General features: G+C 37.8%; 1 protein-coding gene and 1 pseudogene across 1 annotated transcript in view; both read right to left on the bottom strand.

The window, feature by feature from the left end:
- The window catches only part of RAB22A (RAB22A, member RAS oncogene family), a 61332-nt gene that overhangs the window by 32516 nt on the left and 14440 nt on the right, over positions 1–14376 (bottom strand). The gene's annotated exons all lie outside the window — the stretch shown is intronic.
- On the bottom strand, positions 13337–14046 carry LOC100414023 (NME/NM23 nucleoside diphosphate kinase 1 pseudogene; annotated as a pseudogene).

Here is a 14376-nt window from a genome sequence, read left to right as displayed (position 1 = left end):
GATCCAGGCAGGTGAAGGTTGGCAACAAGCGACTCCATGGTGTGAAGCCCTGTTCCTTGTGAACCGCATCTCGTAGAGGCCAGAGCTCTGCCACCCCATTTATGCTGCCCCATTTGTATTGCTAGTGAATATTTCAGAAATACTCTAAAAATATTTCAGAAAATCTCTCTTTTTAAACTGAGCCTTGCTTGAGCAACAATATTAGTAAAATTAAAAACCCACCGGTTTCATGAACTAGTTTTATTTTTTCCAACCGACAATACAATTCTTAATATAAATTAAAATGTGTTCATCTCTGTGCCATCTAAAATCATCTCATATATGATGTTTTGGAAGACAGCTAAAGTGAAGGAGAGCCACTGAGGGTGGGGAGGATGGGTTGATGCTATCAGACCTATTTCAGAAGGTCAACTCTGGAAGCAGTCAACACACCTGTGGGGGCTTTCTTCCAGAAACTAGGCCCTTAATAAATAACCCATGGATGAGATGGATCTCTATTTTTTTCTTTTCTTCTCCTTCCCCCCACTCCCCACCAGATTCCAGGCAGCATCCTTAAAGTCTCTCCTTTTAAGAATCTTCTAGGACAGAAGTAGAGACAGATAATATAGGCAAAAACTGGGGGATAGTAAGCCCTGTGAGGGCACAGACAAGACAAAGGGAAGTGGATCGAAAAGAACAGCAAGGCTGACATTTTGGGCTGCATGATTGAAAAAAAAATGAAACAGCGGCTGGGCGAGTGGCTCACACCTGTAATCCCAGCACTTTGGGAGGCTGAGGCGGTGGATCACTTGAGGTCACAGCCTGGCCAACATGGTGAAACCCCATCTCCACTAAAAATATAAAAAAATTAGCCAGGTGTGGTGGCACCAACCTGTAATCCCAGCTACTCAGGAAGCTGAGGTGGGAGAATTGCTTGAACCTGGGAGGCGGAGGTTGCAGTGAGCTATTGTGCCACTGCACTCCAGCCTGGGCAACAGAGCATTACACTCTTAAAAATAAACAAAGAAACAAACAAACAGCAAAGAAGGGAAGCAAGCTAAGTGGCCCCAGGAAATGATCCTGGACAAAGATGGGACAGGCAGAAAGGACAAAAGGGACAATTTAAGACTAACACACAAAACCCACATATCAACTGGGGTAGGGGAAAGGGAGCGTTCTCAGCAAGTCTGTGTAGCAGGCTTCTGTCAGTTCAGGCAACTCTGTGTGTGATGAACTATTTCAGTTACTTCCAAACTGTAATTGTATTCTTTAATTTTTAAAATAGGTAATACATTCATACGTTTCAATATTCAAAATGTACAAAATAAGGATAGACCCAAACATCTCCCACTTTCCTTTTCCAGACATTGAATTCCTCTACCCGGAAGCTTGATCTTATAGCTTCTTAGACCTTTCAGAAATACATTAGGTTTATATGAAACACATGCATATATAGTTTCCCCTGCACACTCTTTTATTTATTTTTAAATACAGATGGTAACACATACCACATAACTTTGATTTTTTTTCTCTATCCTCACCTAGGAGATCATCCAACATAAGTAGATAAGTTTTCTCAAGATGGCTTTTCTTTACTGTATTATATTGAGTACTTACCCTATGATTGATATTATCAGACCCCTACTAATCAACAATGCTGCAAGTGTTAACCTTGGACAATTTTTAATCAGTTCAGAAATTATTTGAGTTTATCTGTAGGACAAAGACCTAGAAGTAGAACTGCTGAGCCAAAGGGTATGAGCCAACAGCATACTAAGAGTATGGACTTTTAATTCTTGTCCCTACCTCACACGAGCCATTTTTGACTTCTACTTCACAGACGAGGTTTAACTGTCCTTGGATTTCATATAAACAGAATCATAAAATATGTACGCTATTGCGCCTAGCTTCTTCTTTTGTTTAACAGTGTTTCTGAAATCTGTCTCCGTTGTTTGGTAACTCATTCTCTTTTATTGCTGGATGGTATTCAATTGTGTGACTGTATCACACTTTGCCCATTCTTATGTTGAGGAACTGAAGTTGTTTCAAGTTCTTGGCTATAATGAACAAGGCTGCTATGAACATTTTTGTATAAGTGTTTTTGTAAACACAAAAAGAGTCCTCCAAAATAGTCAAACCATTTATACTTTTATTAGAAATTTATGGAGTTCTAGTTACTCCATATTCTTGCTGACATTTGGTTGTTACTCTTTTAATTTAGCTATTATCTAAGAACAAGGCATGGATGTCTACTTGTACACTTCTATTCAGCATTGGACTACAGGGTCTAGCCAATACAATAAGGCAAAAAAAAAGTACAAAGTTGGTAAACACGGTAAAAATTGTCAGACATTATAGTCACAAACATATTTTTTATATCATGGAGTCCATAAAAAATATTCTGGTATAATTACTGCTCAAAATAAGATGCACATTTGCAATTACCAGAAGATTTCCTCATATCCATTTCCAGTTAACTCTTGTCCCTATTCCAGGCAAAATATGAAGTCTATAATTAAAAAAAAAAACAAAGTGAAAAATAAGAAAACTTAAAATTATTGATATGGCAGGTTTAATGTTTCACATTTTGGTATTTGTTTCTCTGCTCTTCTTTTTCTGTCTTCTTTGGATAGATCACATTTGGAGTTTCACTCTTGTCGCCTAGGGTGGAGCACAGTGGCGCCACCTCTGCTCACTGCAACCCCTGCCTCCTGGGTTCAAGCGATTCTCATGCTTTTAGTGGAGACGGGGTTTCATCATGTTGGCCAGGCTAGTCTTAACTTCTGACCTCAGGTGATCCACCTGCCTCGGCCTCCCAAAGTGCTGGGATTACAGGCATGAGACACTGTGTCTGGCCAAAAAAAAAAATTTTTTTTTAAAAGTGCAATGGCACAATAATGGCTCACTGTAGCCTTGAACTCCTGCCTCAGCCTCCAAGTAGCTAGGACTACAGGCGTGACTCATAACATCCAGCTAATTCTTTCATTTTCTTGTAGAGACAGGGTCTTGCTATGCTGCCCACACTGGTCTTAGACTCCTGGTCTCAAGGAATCATTCCTTACCTTGGCCTTCCAAAGCACTGGGATTACAGGTTAAGTCATGGTGTTGGGCCCTTGATTTTACTTCTTGTATTGGATTTTTAGCTTACAGTATGTATCTTTATATTTCAATCTACTTTCAAATGATATTATTTCATGAACAATGTAAGACTCTGCCAGCCTAATTCCACATATTCATATATTCCTCTCGCATCCACTGTGCTCCTGTTGCCTGATACTTTACTTCTTCATATGTTACAAACAAACAATATAATTGTTATAGATATATTTAAAGCCAATAGTGTTTTTAGCTGGATGAAACAGACTCCTGTTAATGTATCTAGATATGGGCCTACTATAGAGAAATTCAGCTTCTATCTGAAAATGTCTTCATTTCTCCTTTATTTTTGAAGAAAGTTTTTGGTGGATACAGAATTATTAGTTGGCACGTTTAATTATTTATTTATTGCTAGATACAGAATTAGTAGCTGGCAAGATTTATTTATTTATTTATTTATGAATGATGGCGTCTCACTCTGTTGCCCAGGCTGGAGTGCAATGGCGTGATCTTGGCTCACTGAAACCTCTGCTTCTGGGTTCAAGTGATTCTCCTGCCTCAGCCTCCCAAGGAGCTGCGATTACAGGTGCCCACAACCAAGCCCTGCTAATTTTTGTATTTTTATTAGAGATGGGGTTTCACCATATTGGCCAGGCTGGTCTTGAACTCCTGACCTCAGGTGATTCACCTGCCTTGGCTTCAACAAGTGCCGGGATTACTACATGGTAGGTGTGAACTACCATGCTCTGCCTATTTTTTTTTTTATTTAACTATGTTAAAGATGCTGTATACTCTGACCTCCACTGTTTGTGCTGAAAAGTCAAGGATAATTCTAATCACTGTCCTGTGTTTTTACCCCTCTTCTGATTGCTTTTAAGATCTGCTCTTTATTTCTGGTTGTCAGCAGTCTGACTATGATATACCTAGGTTGTAGAGCTGTGGTTTGTTTTGTATTTATCCTGACAGGAGTTTTCAGAAATTCTCAGATTTGTACATTGATCACTTCCATCAACTGTGTAAAGCTCCTACCCTTTATCTCTTGAATTATTTATTTCCATTCTCCTTCTCCTTTCTTTCAGGGAAGCCAATTGTGAGACTGACAGCGCCTTATAGATCTTGGATGTCTTAAAAAAAACTTTCTCTTCCCTTCGTGTTTCAGTTTGGATACTTTCTACTTACCTGACTTTAAATGGACATTTTATAAGATAACTGAACACATGAGAGGAGAGAATCAGCGAATTGGATCAAGATTTTCAAGAAATCCCTTTGCTTTGCAGCTCCACCCATGGATTCCAGCAAAGGTAGAAATTACTGCAGAGTTTGCTCTGAGCTCATCTGCCCCACTTCAAGTCTCCGCAATTGGTAGCCCAATTGTTCCCGTCTACGGCAGAGTTTCCCTGTCCCTCTGTTTCAATAGAGGATGAGAGCAGCTATGGCTCTCTTCTGAATGGTCTATCACTTTCTGAAGTTTAGTTTATTTAGGTTTCTTTGTGTGCTCAGCTGCCTAATGGGCTTTAAAAAACTTATCTTGCTTGTTTTGGTTGTTTGGGTGAGAATGACAGTCTCTTGTGACTTTTTATATGAGCTGGAAAGCACAGTGGGTTCTTTAAAGGACTGAGTTATTACATTTAAAAAAATAACATGCCCATCGTTATTAATACTGCTTAAATTTGATAATTTTTGTCAAGTTGTTCTTTATAGTGGTTGTACCAAGGACTTGTTAAATTCTCCCTTACTAGCAAGGCAGAACAAGGTACTTGGGAATGACTAGGTAGAAAGAGGAGTTCAGTGGTAGATGCGTGGAGTCCAAGGTGCTTCTATTTAAATACCAGTCAACTGGAGTCATTGGAGAAAGGTGGCCATCAAAGCTATGAGTGTGAATGAGATCACCTAGGAAGATACATAGACTGCAAGAAATTCTCACTGTTTTGACATTTCAGGGGTGGACACTGAGGCCAAGAAACAAGGAGGAGGAAGCCCCAAGAGGTAGAAAAGAGAATTGGAACTGTATCCCAGGAAACAAAAGAATTAAAAAAAATCAAGATAATGCCAAATACTTCTAGAGGATAAACACAATAAAAAGCGACTTATATTTGCGGTTTATATTTAGTCATTTATGAGTTGATTTCAAATTCTACAGCAGTGGTGTTTCAATGGAATAATGGGGACAAAAGCTGGTAAAAGAACAGTCAGTGAGACTGGTAAATAGAGAATAAATTACACAATCATGAAAATCTTAATTTTTTAATTGAGGGTCTGTTGTGGGCTGAGGATACAGCTGCTTGTGATCATTTCAGATAAGGCTCCTCTTCTCATAGAGCTTATATTTAAGTGGTAGGAATTGACAAACAAGTAGACAGATGATTATAGATATTAATATTTACTATGAAGATAAAAAAACGCTATGTGGTGGTAGTGACTGGAGTGGTAATTTGACACAGGATGATGGCAAAAACTTGGATGAACCCTAAAAGGTAAGAAGATCCAACTATTCCAATATTTAGAAGGGAGAGAACATTTCACAAAGAGGAAACAGTAAATGCAAAGACCCTGAGTTGGGAGAGACTATCAAGTGTTTGAAAAGAAGGGCCATGTGGCTGAAATGTAGTAAGAGAGGAAGGAAGTGATAAAAAACATCAAGTTGAGGATAAAGCACGAGCTGAATGGAAGTAATAGAGGATGAAGTTCAGGGCTGCCAGTCCCTGTGGCTGGAAATAGAGAAGGGATGTCCTAGAAAAGAAGCTGCTGCAAATCTGTACTGACTCCTCTCAGAGCCACAGCTGACTCCTCTAATTTCACATGCAACTGGGGGGGCGCCAACGAGTCTAATGGACAGCAACAGCTGGAAGGCTGAAAGAAAGCTGGGCAGAGATTTTAGCTGTTTCCAACTGAAGGGGAGAAAAGTTGGGAGTTTAAATCTGGCCAATCCAGAGGCTCACTGGACACCCTGAGTGACAATGAGATAGGCCATATCTCAGAAGCAAAGATAGTGTCCCACGAATAAGGATTTGCCATAAGGCAACACCCCAACACAACCATCTGAACAAAGTGTAAGATGAAGCTTCCATAAGTTCAGGATGATCAGCCCATAACTTAATCTTCTGTTAAAACAAAACAGCACTCTTCAGTGGAAGATAAGAAAATCTAAAATCTTTGCAGCATATCTTCTGCAGTGTTCAGTATAAAATAAAAAACTAGACAACCAAAGAAAATGTGACTCAAGGTCAAGAGAAAAGAACTAGTAGATGGTAACAGATCCTGAGATGATCCAGATGCTGGAATGAGCAGATATGGATGTTAAAAACAGCTACTAAAAATATAATCTAGACTTAAGGAAAGTCATATTGAGTGAGCAGATGGGGGAACTATGCATGGAAAATATATAAAAGAACCAAATGAAAATTCTAGAATTAAAGACAATATCTAAATACTGGGGGAAAATACTAGATATATTGAACAGAATAGTCATCTTTCAGTATCCACAAGAGACTGACTGGTTTCAGGACCCCCCCCATGAATAAAAATCCGCAAATACAACTGCTATATAAAATGACACAGCATTTGCATATAACCTACATATATCCTCTCAGGTACTTTAAGTCATCTCTAGATTACTTAAAATACCCAATACACTGTAAATGCTATGTTGTTACACTGTATCATTTAGTGAATCATGACAAGAAAAAAAGAAGTCTGCATGTGTCTAGTACAGATGCAACCATCCTTTTTCCCCCCAGATACTTTCAATCTGTGGTTGGTGGAACTCATGGATGTGAAACCCATGACGAAGGAGGGCCAACAGCTTTGGAGATACTGTAGAGGAATCAACTGAAGATAAAGACAGATCAAGAGAAATCTGTGATCCTAAGAAGAGAAAAAGATGGAGGTGGGGAAAAGAACACAAACCCAAAGCCTCCATGGGCTGTGGTACAATATCTAGCAGTTTAACATATATACAAGTGGACTCCCAAAAGAGGACCAAGAGAATGGTACAGAACAGATATTTAATATGGCTGCAAATGTCCCAAATTTTGTAAAAATAATCAAATCTCAGATCCAAGAAACTCAGTGAACCCAGAGTATATTACACATTTAGCATCTGAAAGTAAATTACTGAAAATGAAAGAGAACGGACCGGTCTTAAGAGCAGCCGGAGAATGCAGACATTACATACAGGGTAACAACATGAAGGAGGATGATGGGCCACTCAGCAGAAACAATGAAGGCCAGGAGAGAACAGAATGACACAAAAGTGCTGGAAAAAAAAAAATCTGAAATCTACATCTAGCAAAACATACCTCAAAAGTGAGTATGCAATGCAGACATTACTCTAGATAAACAAATACTGAGGCAATCCTATCACCAGCCCTGAATACATGAAATGCTCAGACTGTCCGTAAATGTCATCAGATGAAAACTCAATTCTACAGGAAGGAATGAAGAGCAATGGTAATGCTAATATGTATGTAAAATAAAATGACGTTTGCTCTACCTCCTTTCTTCCTGGTCTGAACAATTATTTAGTCCAAAAGTTGCTAGTACGTAGGCCACGCAGGTAGGTATTCTTGAGGATGGAGGGTAGAAGGGAGACAGGGGTGCCCAGAGTGGTGTATCAAAGCCTGATCAAAGTAAAGAGTACCTATGTAGGGAGAAAAAGGGGGCTAGGGCTGGTTCAGTAAATCCTAGATCCTGTGAAAAGGGCATCCACAACACAATGTTACAATTTTTTTAAACCTGGTGTGTTGGTGTGCACCTGTGGTCTCAGCTACTTCGGAGGGTGGGGTGGGAGGATCGCTTGAGCCTGGAAGGTTGAACCTTCAGTGAGCTGTGATCACACCACTGCACTCTAGCCTGGGCAACCAAGTGAGACCTTGTCTCAAAAAATATACATACTTTTTTTTTCTCAAACAGTTGAGAAAAGTTGCAGGTAAAGGATTTATCCAGTTGATAGCTAAGTAGCCTCACTGCCTTTGAATGTTAGTGTATGTTAATTACAAGCAAGATTATTTTCTTATGTAAGCAGAGTAAGATCCTCAAAACTGTGCACTTAACACTGACATATTACTACCATCTATTCTTCAGAATCCATGTGAATTCTGCAAATTGTCCTGATAATATTCCTTTGGCAAAACATCCAGTTCAAAAGACATGTTGCATTTAATTGTTATGACTCTTTATAGTTTCCTTCTTTCTGGATCAGTTTCTCAGTCTCTCTTTGACTTTTTAGACCTTGAGACTTTTGCAGATTATAAGTCAGTTGTTTTATCAAATGTTTATCAATGAGAGTTTGTCTGATGTTTATTCATGATTAGATAAAACTAATGCTATACGTTAAACTTTTGAAATTCAATTAATGTAATTCACTCTTTTTTTTTTTGGTAGTCTTACTTTCAAGTATGGAGCTTATTCCCTACTCCCTTGAGTTTGGGATTGGTTTAGTAACTCTCTTCTGAACAGAAGCCATGGTAGGTGCCTCCCAAAACTAGGTCATAAATGGCATAGCAGATTCTTCCTTGCTCTTTCTTTGGAATCATTTGCTCTGGGGAAAGTTAACTGCTTTGTTGTGAGAACACTCAAGCAGCCCTATGGAGAGGCTCACAGGGCAAAGAACTGTGGAACTGAGGCCTCCAACCAACAGCCATGTGAGTAAGCCTTGCTGGAAGCAGATCCTTTAGATAACTGCAGCTCTTCCTGACATCTTGATTGCAACACCATCAGAATGGGCCAGAACCATATAAGCTAGGCCACTTGGATTCCTAATACACAGAAAATGTAAGGCAATAAATGTTTGTTGTTCCAGGTGTTAATATTAGGACAATTTGTTACTCAGCAATATTTAACACAGTAACCCACTATATTAACGTAAGAGAAAAACAGCATCATGTAAACAGATGCAAAAAATATCTAGACAAAATTCAAGACTTGTTCTATTTTTTATTTTTAATTTTTTGGAGACAAGGTCTCACTATACTGCTCACATTGGTCTGAAGCATTCCTTCCACATTGGCCTTCCAGAGTGTTAGGATATAAAGTATAAACCACTGTGTCCAGCCACAGATCCATTCTTGAAAAAAAAAACTCAGCACAACAGAAACAGAAGAAAACACCCTCATTCTAAAAATGGGCAACCTATAACTAACATCAAACTTATTAGGCACAATACTGAATGTTTTCCCCTAACACTGGGAAAAGGCAGGATGCTGGCTCTCACCACTTATTCAGTAAGGTGCCAGAGGTCCTAGCCAGTACAACAAGGCATGGAACAAACTAGAAGGAAAGGAAGAAGTAAATCAGTCTTTATTTTCATATAACATGATTGTGTATGTAAATAATACAAGATAGCTACTAGAACTAATAATAAATTTAATAGAATTAAAGTATACAAGGTTAATAAACAAAAACCAGTGGTATTTCTGTACGTGGGTAACAATCATAACTAAAAATGAAAAAATACAATTCTATTTATCATAGCTAAGAAAATATGAAATATTTAGAAAAAATTTAAAAAATATACTTTTTTCTTTTTGAGACGGAGTTTCACTCTTGTTGCCCAGGCTGGAATACAATGGTGCAATCTTGGCTCACCACAACCTCTACCTCCCAGGTTCAGGGAATTCTCCTGCCTCAGCCTCCTGAGTAGCTGGGATTGCAGGCATGTGTCACCACGCCCGGCTAATTTTGTATTTTTAGTAGAGATGGGGTTTCTCCATGTTGGTCAGGCTGGTCTTGAACTCCCAACCTCAGGTGATCTGCCCACCTTGGCCTCCCAAAATGCTGGGATTACAGGTGTAAGCCACTCCGCCCGGCCAACAAATACACTCTTAAGACTTCTACATTAAAAACTACACAGCAATGCAGAGTGAAATTTAAAACGTTCTAAGTAAATGAAGAGAGATATACTACGCTCATGGATCAAAGTCACAATATTAAGTATTTTTTTTACTTCAATTTTTGAGAAAGGGTTTCGTTATGTTGTCCAGTTTGGCCTCAATTCCTGGGCTCAAGCAATCCTCCCTTCTCAGCTTCCCAAAGTGCTGGGATTACAGATGTGAGCCACCATGCCTGGCATCAATATTATAATTTTTGACTAAAGTGTCAAGGCTATTCAATAGGGAAAGTTTTTCTTTTTTTTTTTTAAATGAATAATGCTAAGATAACTGGAAAAACACGGGAAAATAATGAACCTTATCTCTACCTCCTATAATACAGAAAAGTTAATTTGAGATGGATTAAATAATTACATATAAAATTAAAATTATGACGATTATAGAAGAAAATGCAGGAGAATATATTTGAGGCCTCAGGGCAGACAGAAATTACTTAGAAACAAGAAAAAAGGCATAAATCCAAGAAAAAAATAACATGAGCTTCATTAACATTAAAACTTTATCAGAAGATACCACTAAGAAAATGAAAAGGTAAGCCACAAAATGGAGAAAATGTTCACGATAAATGTATTTAGATATACTCTTTGAGTATATAAAGAATACTTTAAAATTTATATTCAGCAAGAGATAAGACAAAAAAATTAAAAATGAGCAAGAGACTTGAATGGTGCCTTCCTAAAAGACATACGAAAGATAAATAAGCATCTATAAGGATGCTTAAAATTAGTTATCTGAGAAATGCAAAGTAAAACCACAGTAGGATACCATTTTATACCCACTAGAATGACTAAAAAGACAGTACCAAATATTGGTGGGGACTAGAGCATTTGAAACTCTACACATCGCTGGTGGGAGGGTAAATGACACAATCAATCAGAACAACTGTTTGGTAACCTCATATTAAGTTATATAAGCATCTACCCTAACAACTAGCAATTCTATTCCTAGTTCCCAAAGGAAATGAAAACCTATGTCCACAAAAAAAGCTGTAAAATGATGTTCATAGCATGTGTATTCATAATAGCCAAAAACTGGAACAACTTGGATGTCCCCAACCAGGAGAAGGAATAGACAATTTATGGTCTATCTATGTAAGAAAATATCACTCCCAGTTTAATAAAAAAACAAAACAAAACTCTGGTACATGCAATAAGGTTAAATCTGCAAAACATCATTTCATAAAAAAGAAATCAAGACACCAAAGATTATATACTATATTATTGCATTTATGTAAAATTCAAGAATAGGGAAACTTATCTATATTGATGAAAATCAATAATTTTAATCATTAATTCACAGAAGGAACTTTCAGAGGTAATGGAAATTTCTGCACTTTGATGAGGATGGGTGATGGCTATATGGAATCCATTTCATCAAAATCAAATCATAAGCTGCTTATAAGAGCCCTACCTTAAATATAAGCATATAGAAAGTTTTTAAAAAATGGGAAAAAGATCCACCATGCAAATGCTGACCAAGGCAAAATATTCCTAGAATTAAAGAATATTTTTCACAATGTTACAAGGTTTGCTTTATCAGTAAGATATAAAATTCTAAATTGTATGGAATGTAGCTGCAAAATAAAGCAAGTGAGAGAATGAAAAGGAGAAATAAATTTACAATCATGGTGACAGATTTTAACTCATTCCTCTTAGCCAGGTAGATAAAAAACCCAGAAAGGATAACAGAAAAAATGAACATGATTAGTAAACTTGACCCAATTCCATTCAGAGAACACAGCACTAACAATCATAGAGTATACAACCTTTTCAAATAAACATGGAACATTTACCAAAATTGACCATATGCTGGTCCACAGAGCAAACAGTACCAGATTTCCAAGGATTTAAATCACACAAAATATATTCTCTTACCTCTAAACAATTATGCTAGTAATCATTAACAAAAAGTTAACTAGAAGATACCCCTGTCTGGAAACTGAGAAACACACATTGAAATGACATTTAGATCAAAGATAAAATCAAAATAGAAACTGGAAAATATTCAGAACTGAATGATGATGAAATGATCTATAAAAACTTGTTGGATCCAGCAAAAGCCACAGTTAAAGTTTTAAGATATAAGGAATACAACCGAGAAGGAGGACCTAAAATCAGCGACAACCGTCTATCTCAAGAAGTTAGAAAAGGAACAGCATATTAAACAAGGACAAACATAATAAAGAAGTAGAAATTAGTGAAACGGGAAACAGACATACCATAGAGTTGACCAAAGGCAAAACTAATATCAGAAATGAAAAAGGGACCTCAGTCTAGAATCTTAACATCTTTATGTCAATAAATTGGAAAAAGGATATGAAAGAGTCAAAACCCTTAAAAAAAAAAAACCCAATGTATTAAAACCAATACAAGAACAAATAGAAAATCTGAGTATCAATAATCCTGCAACTAAGAAACAAACTGACTCCTTAAACAAACTCTATCATGCAAGAAGAACTCAAAGTCCAGATGGCAACACTGATGAATTTTACTCATCACTTAAGGGAGGAATAAGAGCAATTTTATACAATCTCGTCCACAGAAGTGTTTCTCAACCAGTTTTATCAGGCAAGCACAGTCTTGACACCAAACCTGACATGCACATGATAAAAAGAAGTATTTATATGATAGTCTCACTTATAAACATACATAAAAATCTTAAAAATAATAACCAATTAAAGCCAGTGATATGTATTTGGTAAAAATAACATGTCCTGACCTAAGTGGATTTATTGCATGAAAATTTAATGATGGAATTACCACATTAACATAAAAGAGAATAATTATGTGATCAGCCAAATACATGTAGAAAAATATTTAAAGTCAATATTATCGATGTTAAAAAAAAAAAATCAAAGATCCCAGCAAACAGATTAAGGGTGCTTCTGCTGGGCATGGTGGTGTGTACTACAGTCCTCCTAGCTACTCTGGAGGCTGAGGCAGGAGGATCACTTGAGCCAAGGTGTTCAAGTCTACCCTGAACAATGCGACATTTTGTTTCTTAAAAAGAAAAAAAGGGCACTTTTGTAATGTGATAGGGATATGTACAAAAAACCTGTAGCAAACATAATGGTATGATGGTAGAGGCTACCCCCTAAGATTAGGATAATCCTAGTATCACCATTTCTATTCAGCATTGTACTGGAGATCCTACCTGATCTCATAGAATAAGAGTAAAAAGTTTAATAATTAGAAGGTTAAAATAACTCATTCCCAAGTGATATAAAAGTATACAGAGAACACATTAAAAAAATCTATAGATACAAGCTCTATAAATTAATGAATAAATTCATCAAGGTTACTGGATATAACATCAATTTTTAAAAGTCATATTTCTGTATATAATCAACAAATAAAATGAAATTTTGTTGTTGTTGTTGGGAAGAAGCATTTTAATCCGAGGTAGGGGATGGTAACACTGTACAGGGAGCACTCATAGCTCCAAGAGTTTCCCTTCAAATTATGAAGAAGCTCCTGTAAATAACTAGATTTCCTACAGCCTGGTCCTCTGCCCGTGGGAAGGAGGGGAAATGAATGTGAAAAGCATTGTGGTCTGCCGTCTGGTCATTCATACATCCAGTTCTGAGCACAGCTCTTGTAATCTACCAGTTCCTTAGGGTGAAACCACAAGCTGATCTCCTTCTCTGCACTCTCCACGGAATCACTGCCGTGTATAATGTTCCTGCCGACTTGTATGCAGAAGTCTCCACGGATGGTCTCAGGCTTGGAGTCCGCAGAGTTGGTCTCCCCGAGCATGACTCGGGCTGTCTTCACCACATTCAGCCCCTCCCAGACCATGGCAACTACCGGCCCTGAGTGTATGTATTTCACCAGGCCAGCAAAGAATGGACGGTCCTTCAGGTCGATGTAGTGTTCCTTGAGAAGATCTTCAGAGGCCTGCATGAATTTCAGACCAACAAGGCGGAATCGCTTGATAATCTCTCCCACAAGACCCCCGCTGGACCCCATCTGGTTTGACTGCAATGAAGGTACGCTCGCAGTTGGCAATGGTCCCCTCCAGCTGCTTGGGCTTGAACTCCGGCTGCAGCCTCCAGCACCCAAATGCGCCCGGGCTCCATGTGGTTCAGAAAATGAAAATTTAATTTACCATATTAACAACACAAAAAACTGCACTAAACACATCAAACCCCTTGGAAAGATGTCCAAGCCTGCAACATAGAGAAGTCGAAAAAACACTGAGAAACTAAAGAATCCTAATATAAATGAAAGGATAATCTATGTTCACACATTAGAAGATTCAGTATTATAAACATGTCACTTCTCTCTAGATCAATTTATAAATTCAATGCAAAGCCAATCAAAAACACCGTAGGGATTAGCGTGTTGGCATGTGTGAAAAAGGACAAGATAATTTTAATGTTTATATTCAAATAGGTCAAGAACAGCCAAGACAT

This window comes from Callithrix jacchus, chromosome 5 (genome assembly GCF_049354715.1).
Source record: "Callithrix jacchus isolate 240 chromosome 5, calJac240_pri, whole genome shotgun sequence".
NCBI classification, from domain to species: domain Eukaryota; kingdom Metazoa; phylum Chordata; class Mammalia; order Primates; family Cebidae; genus Callithrix; species Callithrix jacchus.
Note: the sequence above shows the minus strand (reverse complement) of the source record. Positions and strands in the feature narration are given on the sequence as shown.